Consider the following 12447-nt stretch of genomic DNA (forward strand, 5'->3'; position numbering starts at 1 on the left):
TTTTGCGGCCTCCTTGAATCTGACATGACACCTCTGAGCGAGAGCCATCCAATTTCTGCTTAGTTACCGCTACTGGCAGGGTGCTCACTACCTCTCACAGCTAGTCCTTATGGGAGTGGCTCTTCAGAAAGGAGATGCTTCCCATCTGCCTCTGGCACCGCCCCCATGGGTCCTGGCTGTGTCCGCGGGGTGCACAGAGTCCCCCGCAGTGGGGTTGGGAGCCTGCATGAGAGATCGAGGGGGGCCCCTTGCCCTTGGGGTGGGTAGGGAAGGGGAAATACTCACATTGTGTCTATGTGGTTTTATGCTGGGCAAGCTTTATCCTCAGACATTGAAAGGGTTTGGAGAAAGCTCTGGAGCGGCCAGCCCTGCTGCAGACCTCACTGACGGTTCACAGTAACTGAGGTGGGGGGAGGGGGAGGGCACGTTACCCTGTCCCCATTCCACAGAGTGGGAGACTGCGGTTACCAAAGGCACTGCCTGCCCATACCGCTCCCTCCGCTGCCCTGAGCTGGAGGTGGGGCTACACCTCTGAGGCTGGGCTCCCCTCCAGCAAGGGGTGGGGAGGTCATGGCCTCATGGGCTTGCCTTTTTCCCTCTGCCAGACGGGGAGCTCCTTGAAAGCAGATGCTGAGCCTGTGGGGGGTTCTCAGTTCCGCTGTTTCCATGTCAGAAGACCCCTCTATAAAACGGGTGTTACTGTGCAGATCCAGTGAGGAGGCTTGGGGACAGTCACAGGCCAGGGGCCTGGGGTCAGTTACACCTCTGCAGCCCCGGAGCCCTCCACAGCAGGCTCCTGGACATGCAAACACTGTGTCCCCTCCAAGGAGGCCGAGGACGCCCCTCGGCCATGCATCTGCCACGTTTCCGCCCCTGATCTCACCCTGCGTGGGTTTGTCTTACTTTCAAGACGAGCGAGCCTGCATCCGGAGAGGCTGGAGACAGCTGCGTGGGGCTGTGCGGCCACTCCAGCCTGTGGGCTCTGTAGAGAGAAGCCAGTGCCCCAACTCCTGTGCTTCAGGGGGCCCTCTTGCTCCATCGAGGGGTCTTGGGGTGTGGTCACAAAAGGCCTGCGGGGCTGGAAGCCTCGTGGCTCAGGCCCTCTCACCAATCATCCCTCCCCCTCAACAACCCTCACGTCAGGCACAGAGCAAACAGAGGCTCAGAGAGGCTCAGCCACCCACCCAGGGTCACACAGCAATATGCAGCCGAGGCAGAATTTGAACCCAGGTCCTGAGCCTGGATTCGTGGCTCCACTTGGGACAACCTTCCTTTAAGCAAGTAGAGGGAGGCTTGGGGACCCTTCATACTTGGGGAGGCCAAGGCCAGAGAGGGGACTTACCCAAGGCCACACCATGAGCCGGGACATGCTGGGGCTAGCCCCTGGGTTTCTAGATTCCAGTCCAGAGCTAGACCCAGCCTCGTGGGCCAAACTGACAGCCCTGCCTGGGGCACCTGTCAGGGGGTCTCTGCCGAAGACAGTTGAAGGCTGCCTGGTCTTGGGGAACCCCCTTCTCTGTCCCAGAAGTGCCCTTTTGGACGCCAGCGGGGTGCAGATGGCCTGACCCCCATGATGGTACCAGTGCCATCTGCCGACCTTGTGCCAGCCTGCAGTGAGAACCAGGACCCCCGCAGGCAGGCGGGGGGCCCCTCAGCTCCCCTTGGTAGGGCGTGAGCACCCCCGCCTCCTTCGTGGGTCTCTTCCCAGGGCGCCAGGGCCACTCCAAGTAGCCCCTCTCCCTCCCCAGCTCACGGGCCCCACAGGCACTCGGGGCATCCCCGCCAGCCAGGGCAGGTCAGTAACATCTGAAAGGAAGCCCCGTGGACACTGTTCAGCCTTCCCAGTTCCCTCATTCCTTCATATATTCCTTGAGCATTTGACACAGGCCTTGCTGGGCTCCACGGAGCCTCAGGGAGCATGACTGGTTCCTGGCCCCGGGGACTCTGGTCCTCAACAGGTGGCTCAATTCTGTGTGGCAGGGTCCTGGCCAGGCCAAGCTCAGAGTGTATTTGTTTAGAGGCCCAATCCAGACTGGGGAAATCAGGGAGGGCTGCCTGGAAGAAGTCCCTTCCGAGCTGAGACTGCAAAGAAGGGAGGAACTGTCCAGATGGGGAGGAGGACAAGGTTGGGGGGGGAATACTGGGCAGAAAGAATGGGTCCCGTCTAAGAGCCGATGGCAGCCGGCGTGGCCAGAGCTTAACGTGGTCAAGGAGTGTCTTAGGCAAGGAGTTTGGACTCTGTCCTAAGGGCCAGCAGTGTCTCTCCATGCCAGGCCTGGGGCTGGGCTCATGAGATGTCAGCTGCCCCCTGCAGTCCCCAGTGAGTCCCCAGTGAGTCCCCAGTGAGCGGGGGTCTGAGCCCAGCACCGTGTGGCCCAGAGAGGGAATGAGACGGTGAACGGGGGCAGGGAGCTATGGCAGCAGATGAGTGAATGAAATGCAAGCCAGCGTCAGGGCGGGACGCGCTCCAGACCCCCAGGAGAGCAGGGCGCCAACAAGCACTGGCAGAGATGCCTGGCGTCTGGACACTGTGCCGACCTGTCTGCAGCCATGGGCACTGAGGCTTTCGGGCCCTGCAGACATCACCAGCCAGGCTGTGCTGACTCTCACTGAGTCAGGGCCAGGATGCTCCTGCCCCGGGACAAGGCTGGACCACATCAAAGCCGAGATGTCCTGGGTGCCTGCAGCCCGAGGCGGGGAACCGGTGCCAAGGGGTCTTCACCTGCCCCCCACACCCGCCATCTCCCCTTCCACTGGACCCAAACCAAACCCAGTGGAAAGCATTTCACCAGGCACCCTGACCCCACGGAGGTGGGATGGGGCTTATGGAATATCCATCTGGAGGGAACTGTGTTAGAAGGAAACTGGGACACCCTCCCCCGCCTCCCCGGGCAAGGGCAGCGTTGCCCTGGAGCCCAAAGCCAGCTGGAGGCCTGGAAGTAGGAACAGGTGCAGCAGCTCCAAGGGGCAGGGGACGTGGGGCAGGTGGCTGTCGCTCTCCTCCTGCCCCAGAGTGTGGTCCCGGACAGAGGGGCTTCCTCAGCCGTCCACCCTCCTCCTTCTCCAGTGGTATCTGGTGCGGGCAGTGATGTGCTTGGAGATAATCTGCTGACCCATCCAGAACCATCAAGCACCCTCCTCCTCCAGGAAGCCTTCCGGAGCTCATCTGGGGGGCCCAGCACACTGGGCTCTGCCTGCCCCTGGCTGCGTCTCCCATGCCCTCTCCTCTGCTCCGGTCATGCGGCGTCTTTTTCCCTCAAAAGCACGGAGCCTTTGCAGTTTCTCTGCCCCCTCCTCCCCCAACATGGCCAAGCTTGCCTGTGACTCGCGCCAGGCCTCTCCCTGCCCCACCCATGCTCTCTAGCCCGTCCCTGTTTGTCCCCTTGCTTGTCTCCTGTCTCCCCCACAGCACGGATGACTCTCTATGTACTTCCTTCCCTTCCTGGATACACTTCCACACTCCCCACCCGTGTGTCCCGGATCCCCCTACACACACACACGCACGTGTACCCACGCGCACACGTGCACACCGGGACACAGGGACACACGTGCTTGCGCGCATGTGCACGCACACAGCCTTGAACCCTGGTCTCGGTCTGTTCTGACACCTCTCCTTCCCCGGCCTGGCAACCTGCATTATGGATTCCCACTTCAACTGGAGGGGGACAGACTCAGAGATGTTGAGAACCCGCCGAGGGCCACACAGCGAGTCAATGGCGAAGCTGGGGGTCAACCAGAACCGCTTCCTCACCCCTGGGCCCCACAGCCCCCGCCATGCGCCAGCGCGGCTCCTGTGCTCACTGGGTCCTTGCTGGGGCCTCTCCCAGAGCCCAGAAGGAAAACACTTCTCAGCCCTCCCCCCGCCCTGCCCTCCCGTCTGTCAACACAACATAAAAGTTAATCTAGAAGTAAATAAATTTACTAAGAGGAACAGAACCTTTAAAAAAGAAAACTGAGATGCCCAAAGGGGGATGCCTAATTTTCTCCCATTTCACAATTGAATTGTAAATCTGTCTTGGAACTGAGCTACCAGGCCATGTGCTCTGTTCACAGGGGAGGGGTCTCGCCGGCTTCCTCCTCTGCCCGCCCCTCCAGGTCCCAGCACAAACCGGGCTGATTTACCCATGTCACCTGTGGAGCCCTCAGACCAAGGCTGAGCTGCTGGGCCCACGTGTCGCTTGGGGTCACTGAGCCCTCAACGCTGCAGTGGACAGCTGCGGAGACACCCCAGGCCTGAGGGGCCCACGAGGGGGCCGCCCATGCCCAGGTGTGCTACTGACCTGAGTTTTCTGGCAGCAGAAAGCAGCGGGGCCACCTCCCTTAGCGTCCCAGCGCCACCCAGTGAGGCCCACTGAGTCCTCTGGCCTCGTTCCACTCCCATGGTTGGGACCCACGGCCAAGACGCCCCGAGATTTCTTGGGGGGCACTGCTACCATTAACTTATAACAAGCAACCCCAGGAAAGCTGGAGCTGACCGACAGCGGCACGGAATTGAAATCTGTGATGTTTAAACTTTGCAAGAAGCAACATGAGCTTTTCTCTTTTTTAAAAAATAAATTTATTTATTTTTGGCTCCGTTGGGTCTTCGTTGCTGCGCGCAGGCCTTCTCTAGTTGCGGCGAGCAGGCTTCTCATTGCGGTGGCTTCTCCTGTTGCAGAGCACGGGCTCTAGGTGCGCCGGCTTCAGTAGTTGTGGCTCTCAGGCTCAGTAGTTGTGGCGCACGGGCTTAGTTGCTCCGCAGCATGTGGGATCTTCCCGGACCAGGGCTCGAACCCATGTCCCCTGCATTGGCAGGCAGATTCCCAACCGCTGCACACCAGGGAAGTCCCACAACGTGAGCTTTGAAGACAGCATTTCCATATGTTTATTAACAGTCCTAGGAGGCCATGTCTCTGGCCCCTCTCATTTCACGTGTACCCCCCATGTACCATCATCCTCGGCCCTCCCAGACCCGACATCGTCTACGAGAGAATCAATCCCACTGCTCAGGTACGCATGGCGAGCTGGTAGCCGGGGTCACAGCAAGCTGGCTGGTCTTGGCCCTTGGCTAGCAGTCCTGGTGAAGCGCTGACGACAGCAGCTCCTGCACCGGCATCGGTTCCGCGTCAGGCCCTGCGCTGTCCACCCTGACCCCCCTCCTGGGAGGTAGGGGTTTCCTCCACCAGACAGGTGGGGAAGCTGGGACCCCCAGACCAGCTCATGGTCATGACCCGGATCTGATGCCCAAGCCTTTGCTCCCCTCACTGCTCCCCACCTACTTCAAAGACTGCACCCGTTTCAGGCCGTGGTCACCTCTGCGCCACGTAACGGGACAGCGGGGGGGCCCAGCTAATGCACAGACAATCCCGTTCTCCCAACAGAATCCAAAGCTTCCTCTTCCCATGTACTCTGCTGTCCTCTCAGTGACCCCAGGCCTCACCGCCTCACCTGTTGATGCCAAGCTGAGCTCGCGCTTGACCTTGGCCCTGACACGTGTGAGAGAGCAGGACGGGAGAAGCCTGAAAGACGGCCAGCCCAGGTAGAAGGACTGACGTCCCCCCGGGGCAGGGGGTCTTCTTCTGGAAAGAGGCCCCCGGCCACCCCTGCTGGGCCTAGAAGCACAGCCCCAGGCTGGATCCTACACCTGCGGGCCCTCCTCCCCCTGAGCACCCAGCGCTGGGTTCTCCACTTCCTGAAGGCGGCCCCTCTTCTGACGTTCCAGAAGGTTCCACCGACAAAAGCATGGCTGCTTCTCTAATTACTAACAGGCAAGTGCCCCCCAGGGAAGCCCTCAGCCTCCAGGTTCTGAAGCCTGAGGGATTACAACCTCTTCTCCGAGCTTCAGGTCAGCCTGCGGGCCGGAGGGATGGGGGTGGAGGTGCGGGTCGAGGTCCCACTCCGTTACACCACTCAGGAAAGAGAATTCCCAGCCCCTCCTCACTTCACCTCAAGAATGACACCCAAGGGGAGGGCGCGTCATCCCACAGCGAGGAAGACCCAGGGTGTGGCAAACATCACCTCAACAGCAGGTGGAGACTCAGCCCCTACGGAGCTTCGTTTAAGGCGAGAGGGGGTTTGCTAACAGACCAGCCAGCAGAGGGGCTCAGCAGGTGGGCTTTCAGGGCTCCCTGTGAAAGTGTGCAATTTCTGATTTGAACTGAAATGGTGGACAAGAAGGATCCATCCACCCACCCTCCTACCCACACACCCATCAATCCATGCGGCCACCCACCCTACTACCCACACACCCATCAATCCATCCATTCATTCATCTATTCACCCATCCATCAGCCCTTCCACCCATCCGCCACCCACCAATTCATCCATCCACCCACCCACCCCTTCATCCCACTGCCCACTCATTCAACCATCCATCCATCCATCCATCCATCCATCCATCCATCCATTTGCTTACTCAGAATCCACTCAGCTCCCACCACTTGTGTTACTGTCCACTCGTCCCAGAGGGTACAGATACACTGACCTGGCGCCTGCCCCTGAGGCAGACACAAAAACAGATGTTTATAAAGCCCGTCAGGGGTGCAGGCATTCCCTGAGGATGGAGCCTAACCCACAGGCCTGTGTGCCGACGTGCAGCGCACTGCCCCTGCACCAGCTCACCAGGGGCTTCCTGCTGAGCCCCCTCCCAGCCTACCCTGGTGCTTCCTCCCCCTGACCTTTGCACGTTCTAGAGGTAACACCCTCCATTTTGTCTGAAGACCCAGATCCTACCTGTGGTCAAGGCGCAGCTCAAAGGCATGGCCTCCTGTGTGTTCCTGGCCAAGCGCTTACCACGTCACGTCCAAACAGCCTGCTTTGTCTGCTCCCCACCAAGCCTGGGGCTCCCTGGATGGGCAGAGACCTGGTTCTGTTCAGGCTGCATCCGGCACAGAGATGATGCAAGAGCTGATGCTTCTGAGAAGAGTTTGTGGAAGAAAGGAGGGAAGGGAGGGAGGGAGGGAGGGAGGTGGCGGGGGGAGGAGGGAGGAATGGACAGAGCCCCCGTCTGTGATCCACCCACTGGCGTCTTCAGGCTGCTTGTCCTTCCAGGGCCTGGGGGCTGCCTCCCCACCCCTCCGTGGACCCTCGCGTGGCACCTGGCACCTGCCTTGGGGACTGCTCTCCTAGGCCCTGGGAAAGATGCCCCCTCGCATTCCCAGCCCCGGCCCAGCCCCACCCAAGCAGCTCCCCTCCCCAGAGGCTCCCAGCCCACCGGGGCATTTGGGAGCTGCTTGGAGGAACCAGCCCATTTCTGGACCCATCAAGACCCTGGGAGATAGGACTCCTGGGTTAGCATCTTTCGACAATGGTCACTTGGAAAGCCTGTCTGTCACAGAACTCTAAAGCCAAGACCAAGGGCCACGGCCTTGACCATGAGCCCGGGTGCAAGCGACCACGTTTCCCAGCACACACACCACTTAATGTTTAACACTCCGCGAGCTTTCCAACCGCTAATGACACGACATTAACTTTGCACAAATAAGAAGGTTCAGAGGAGCCGAACTGGAACGCAGCGAGTGTTGGCCAGGCCACCACGCCCCCTCTGGCCACGAGGGTCTTGGCCTGGCAGTCCAGGGGCTGGGGGTCAGGGGCCACTAGGGGGTGGGGAGTGTGATGGAGGGACCTCAGGACCACAGAGCTCTGTTCCCACTTCTCCCATCTCAGCTGTTTCTAGATTCTGCTCAAAGGGTGCCCCCCGCCAGGAAGCCCGCCACTCTCTCTGCTCCCACCAGCATCACACTCACCGAGTTGGTCTCCTCCACTCTCCTGCAGGTCAGGGTGATAAACTAGCAACCCTCTTTCTTAGTCAGGTCCCCATTTAAAGCAGGCTGGAGACAAGGATGTAGGTTCAGGCAGCGATTCCTGGAAGCACAGCAGGGACCAGGGAGGAGAAACTGGGAAAGATGGGCAAACAAGAAAGCTGCTTTCTCAAATGGGTTTCTGCTGCAGGCAACGGGGGCTCAGTCCCCTGGGAGCCTCTACGAGGCTATGGAGAACACCCCAGAATTGTCCCCTTCCGGGGGGGAGCACCTACCCACCAACATCCTGCTTGAAGCTCATTCGTGGGACTGTAAGTCCCCAGCACCTCCTGCAGGGCTCGCCTGCAGCCAAAGAAGTGCAGAACGTCGGTCAGGGACACGGGACGGCCCCCAACCGCCGCCATTGACGGTGGAGCCACGTGGGCCAGGCGCTGTGTCAGCAGGCTCTCACTCCCCTCGGCTCCTGGGTTAGCCCTGCTACTGTGGGACGGCCCTGCTAGGAAAGGTCCCCATTTTAGAGATTAGGAGACTAAGGCCAGACTGGGCACGTGGCTTGCCAAGTGGAACAGCCAGTGGGTGCCAGAGCTGGATCTGCTCTGACCACCGGCCGCTCGATACGCTCTGAACTTGTGGACACACTTCCTGAGTCTCCAGCCACACAAGCTCAGCTCTACGAAGGCCCCGGAGCTCAGAGTCGGGCGGCAACAGAGGAGGCCGCCTTCTCCCCGGCTGTGTCCAAGGAGGTCACAGGAGACCTGGTACGGCCGGCTCTGCCTCCTGCTGAGGCGGGCCCTCGGCCAGCGTGGAAACCGTCCCTCTTTCCATCGCAAATGCAAGGAGAGGGCATGGGGTGACAAATGCAATCCCAGACCCGTATGGAAACTCAGAGAACATTCCTGAGGCCAGCCAGGCTGACCAGATTCTCTAGAGAGCCTTAATTAGATAGAAAGTTCAGTCCCTTTGCTCATGGAAAACTCCACTGGTGATCAATGGAAGATACTCAGAATGACTGACGGTGGACCTCAGCCCAGGACCCTGCCCAGACCCAGGCTCCCTTCTCTCTCCCTCCCCAACCCTTCCCACCAGGCTTGGCCAAGGGAGCCCTGGAGAGAAAACGCCCCCAAAAGCCGTTCCCGTTGTTGGCCCCTTTGGTGCACTGCTCTGGGGGCCGAGTGTGCAAAGGGTGAAGGCAAGCCCTTTGCTCCCTCTCCCAGCCCCGCCTGGTCCACGGCCCTAGGATTCGTTTCTAGAGTGACGCCCACCTCCCCGTCTCCAAAACCCCCCATGTCGCCTGGCCCTGCGCTTCTAAAAGTCCCCAGGAATAGGTCGCCAGCAGCTGAGGGAAGCGTGGGCGTAGACCCTGGCCCTTAAATGCAGAGTCGTGATCCACGGGGCTGCTGGGGGCGGGTGCATTTCCCACAGGAATCTTGATATTAGCTCACCAAGCTTCACTGAGCACCTACAGCGTCAACCAGACCAGAGGATGCCCGCAGAGTGGAAGACACCAAGCGCTCGTGGTCCGGGAGGGGACAGCTCAGGCACAGATCCCACCCTGATTCCAACAGGACTCTCCCAGATTAACCCCCAACCTCCTGCAGGAAGCCTTGAGCACCCAGGGGACCACAATGGGGAAGACGCAAAATATGTGTGTGTTGGGGGGGGTATCAAAAGAGTAGACAATCCAGATGTTGCTGGCATATGCAGAAAGGACATCTAAATGACCTGGGAAATCAGGGAAGACTGCCTGGAAGAGGCAGTGCCTAAACCAGGACCGAATTTAGCTGGAGAGAAGCGATTCAGGAGAGGCCTTCCAGCAGGGTCAGCTGCAGAGGTGTTTCAGGAGTGGGCTGGGTCAGCCTCGGCAGGGCCACGTGAGGGCCTCTTAGGTCACTGATGGCAGCCCCTTTACGGCAGGCGTGTGACGAGAAGCTGGAGCGTGGCCCAGGGCCGAGCTCCATCCTTGCTCCCGGGATAGGAGGGTTTCACGCAGAGCTGGTGATGAAGTCGGTCCCAAATCCTCTGCAGCACAGAAGGTAGTTTGGGGTTTCCTTATCCTCCGGGCAGTCAGGAACAGCACAGGGTAGACCCTCCCTCCTGGCCCCGTCAGCCTTCCAGAATCTTCTTCCAGGTGTCAGTCTCCTGGAAGCTGATGCTCAGGGAAGGGTCTGACACCCGTTTCCTGAGTCCACCCCCTCCCTGCTGCAACCCTGGAAGGAAGAGGGGTCGGGGGGTGGTACCCCAAAGTGGAGCCCCACGCCTAGCACACTTTCTGCCTCGTGGGTAGGGGCCATGATAGTGGGATTAAGCAGAATGTACGTGAAGTGCAGGGAAGAAACCGGACCAAGGGCAGGTCTCAGAGCCCAGAGCAAGCCACCAGCAAGTGGTGTCTCAGCTCCTTCTGTCTCCGAGGTTCACTTCCCATACTTGAAGGAGGTCCACCGGGCAGGGCTTCTCTTTCCACTCTGTGTCTGTGCCCTCGACAGGCCAGCACACAGTGAGTGCTTTGCCAAGGGCGAGGATGAGTCCTGCCTGCTCACCTGCACCTGCCGGGTGTGGGTCTGGCCCAGGGCTCTCCCCTCACCTCACCCCTGCCGGCCAACGGCGGCCCTTGACTCCTTCTAGACCCAGAGACAGCACGGTGCTCCCCCACAGAATCAGAACAACGTGAATTAAAACCCCAATCCTGACGAAGAGGGCGCCCCAGGATGGCTGGCTGAACCTCTCTGAGCCTCAGTTTTTTCATCTGTAAATTGAGGACGACAGTAATCCCAGTTTGCCGTGAGACCCACCCGAGGGAAGGCATGCACACAGTGAGCGGGCAAATCGACCAAGTCTGGGTACCATCTTCACTTTTACAGTTTTCACTGTGTAACCCTCCAGCTGCCCAGCTGAGTCTGCAGGATTCCCGGAGCCAAGATCAGGGCCTTCTGGAGCGCCCCACGGTTCGGCCTCTGTGTCCTGTGGGGAGGTCAGGTGAAAGTTCGGGGACAGTAAATAAACTCACAGGCTGAGTGAGGTGCCCACCATCACCTTTGGTCCACAGACTCTACGTTATCTCCTGTCCCTCCCGCCTGTCCTGTTTGCCCACGTCAAGGTGATGGACAGTGGGTAAACATGGCCCCAGCAGGCTGGCCCGCTGAGAGGCAGTGGGGCAACGGGGGCAGCGGAGGACGGCCAGGAGAAACTGGGGACGGGGTAGGGACCAGGCCCAGGAGTCTGGGGGACAGAGCCAGCTGCAGGAAAGAGCCCACCCCCACCTCCAGGGCTGGCCCCGTCTCCCAGGGTCGCAGATCAACAGAAACCCAGCCCAGCCAGGTACAGGCCTGCCTGGAGACCCAGCTCCTGGCTCACCCTCAGCCCCTTACCCCCTGGATCCCACCTCCCTCTGCGGGACTAAGGGAACACCCATTCCTTCACCTGACAATTGTTACCCCGGCACCCAGTGAGCGTGGTCACTGAGCTAGTGAGCAAGTTAGCGGGATCCTGTCCCAGGGTCTACTCTCTGTCCAAGTCCACGTGGGATTCCAGATCCAGAAAGTCAAGGTGTCTGCTCAGCTGACTCCATGCCTCACAGAAATCCCTTGGCCTCTGTTGAGGGGCCTTAGAAAAAAAGCCTTTTGAAGGCATGGACCACCCTCTTCCTCTTTCATAAGGAAACATCTGATAAATCAGTGCTGGACCCTAGCCCCAGGATAACTAGTCCTCCAGGTGAATGCTTCCTCCCATTGGCCAGAAGGGCAAGCCCATCTTCTTTCTTTCCTTGCTGTGGCTGCCAGGAAGCTCAGGCTCACATCGTGTGACCAATGGCCCTCTCTCCGGTTCCTGAGACACTCTTCTCTTTCCTCTTCCCTCTACAGCATTCCTGACCTTTTCCTTCGATTTCCATAATTAAGTTCTGTGTTTCAGTATGTATTTTTATGCAGAAGATGCCCAGTGAACACACAGAAAACATCTAATTGTGTATATACCCAGCCACTTAACATTGCAAAATAAATAATTTCCAGTTGTGTCCTCAAAACACTGGCGCGCACACACGTGTGTGCACATACACACAATCTTCAGAGTCCTCCCCTTAGCCCACTTTCCTAGATGTGTTGTATCTCTAAAGGTATGAGTGTCATACTCATCCCCCTGCTACCACCCTGCTTTCAACACACACCTCGTCCCTGATGGGGTGTACGGGGTGGGGAGGGAGCTTGGCAGGCGGAGTCCCTGGGCCTGGAGCCTGCTTTGCCCCCATGAAAGTGAACACGTGGGGGGCCCCGCCTGGTCCCCAGTTATACACCTGGAGCACAGGAGTTAGCGATTGTTCCTCTTGGAGGGGAGGGAGGATTCACTGCCCCAACTGCCACGTCTGACCCCCTTCCAGGAAGGCACCCCCTCCCTGACCATGGGCTCCCACTCTGTAGACTCTGGCCAAAGCCCTGGGCCAGCCCCCAGAGAGAACCCCATGAAAAGCCAGCCTGAGCCAGCGCCGCCAGGTTCTGGGCGCTGCCAGGAGCCTCGCTGGCCATTCCCTGTGCGATGCTGTCCCTCCTTCTCCCCTCCAGACTCGGGGCTCCCCCAGGGCAGGGGCCTGCCCTTCACCCCACAGGCAGGCGGAACCCAGCACTAGGAGCCCTCCTCACCCCAGCCCTACGGAAATGCCCCAGCCGCTCCTCTCCCCAGCACCCCTGCCCCTGTGCAGGGTTGCTGAGGTCGCAGGCTG

The 12447-nt window shown here is 59.6% G+C and overlaps 1 long non-coding RNA gene across 2 annotated transcripts; it reads right to left on the minus strand.

The window, feature by feature from the left end:
- Positions 1 to 4544: 4544 nt before the first annotated feature.
- On the minus strand, positions 4545 to 8558 carry LOC141278912 (uncharacterized). 2 transcript variants are annotated; one of them, XR_012332317.1, is made up of 5 exons: positions 8015 to 8558; positions 7725 to 7842; positions 6712 to 6894; positions 6395 to 6476; positions 4545 to 6107 (listed from the first exon to the last, which is right to left on the minus strand). It is a non-coding gene; the product is annotated as an uncharacterized lncRNA (long non-coding RNA). The 2 variants fall into 2 exon arrangements; XR_012332316.1 differs by having other exon boundaries at positions 6395 to 6894.
- Between the last annotated feature and the right edge of the window lie 3889 nt (positions 8559 to 12447).

Source organism: Tursiops truncatus, chromosome 6 (assembly GCF_011762595.2).
Source record: "Tursiops truncatus isolate mTurTru1 chromosome 6, mTurTru1.mat.Y, whole genome shotgun sequence".
Classification (NCBI taxonomy): Eukaryota; Metazoa; Chordata; class Mammalia; order Artiodactyla; family Delphinidae; genus Tursiops; species Tursiops truncatus.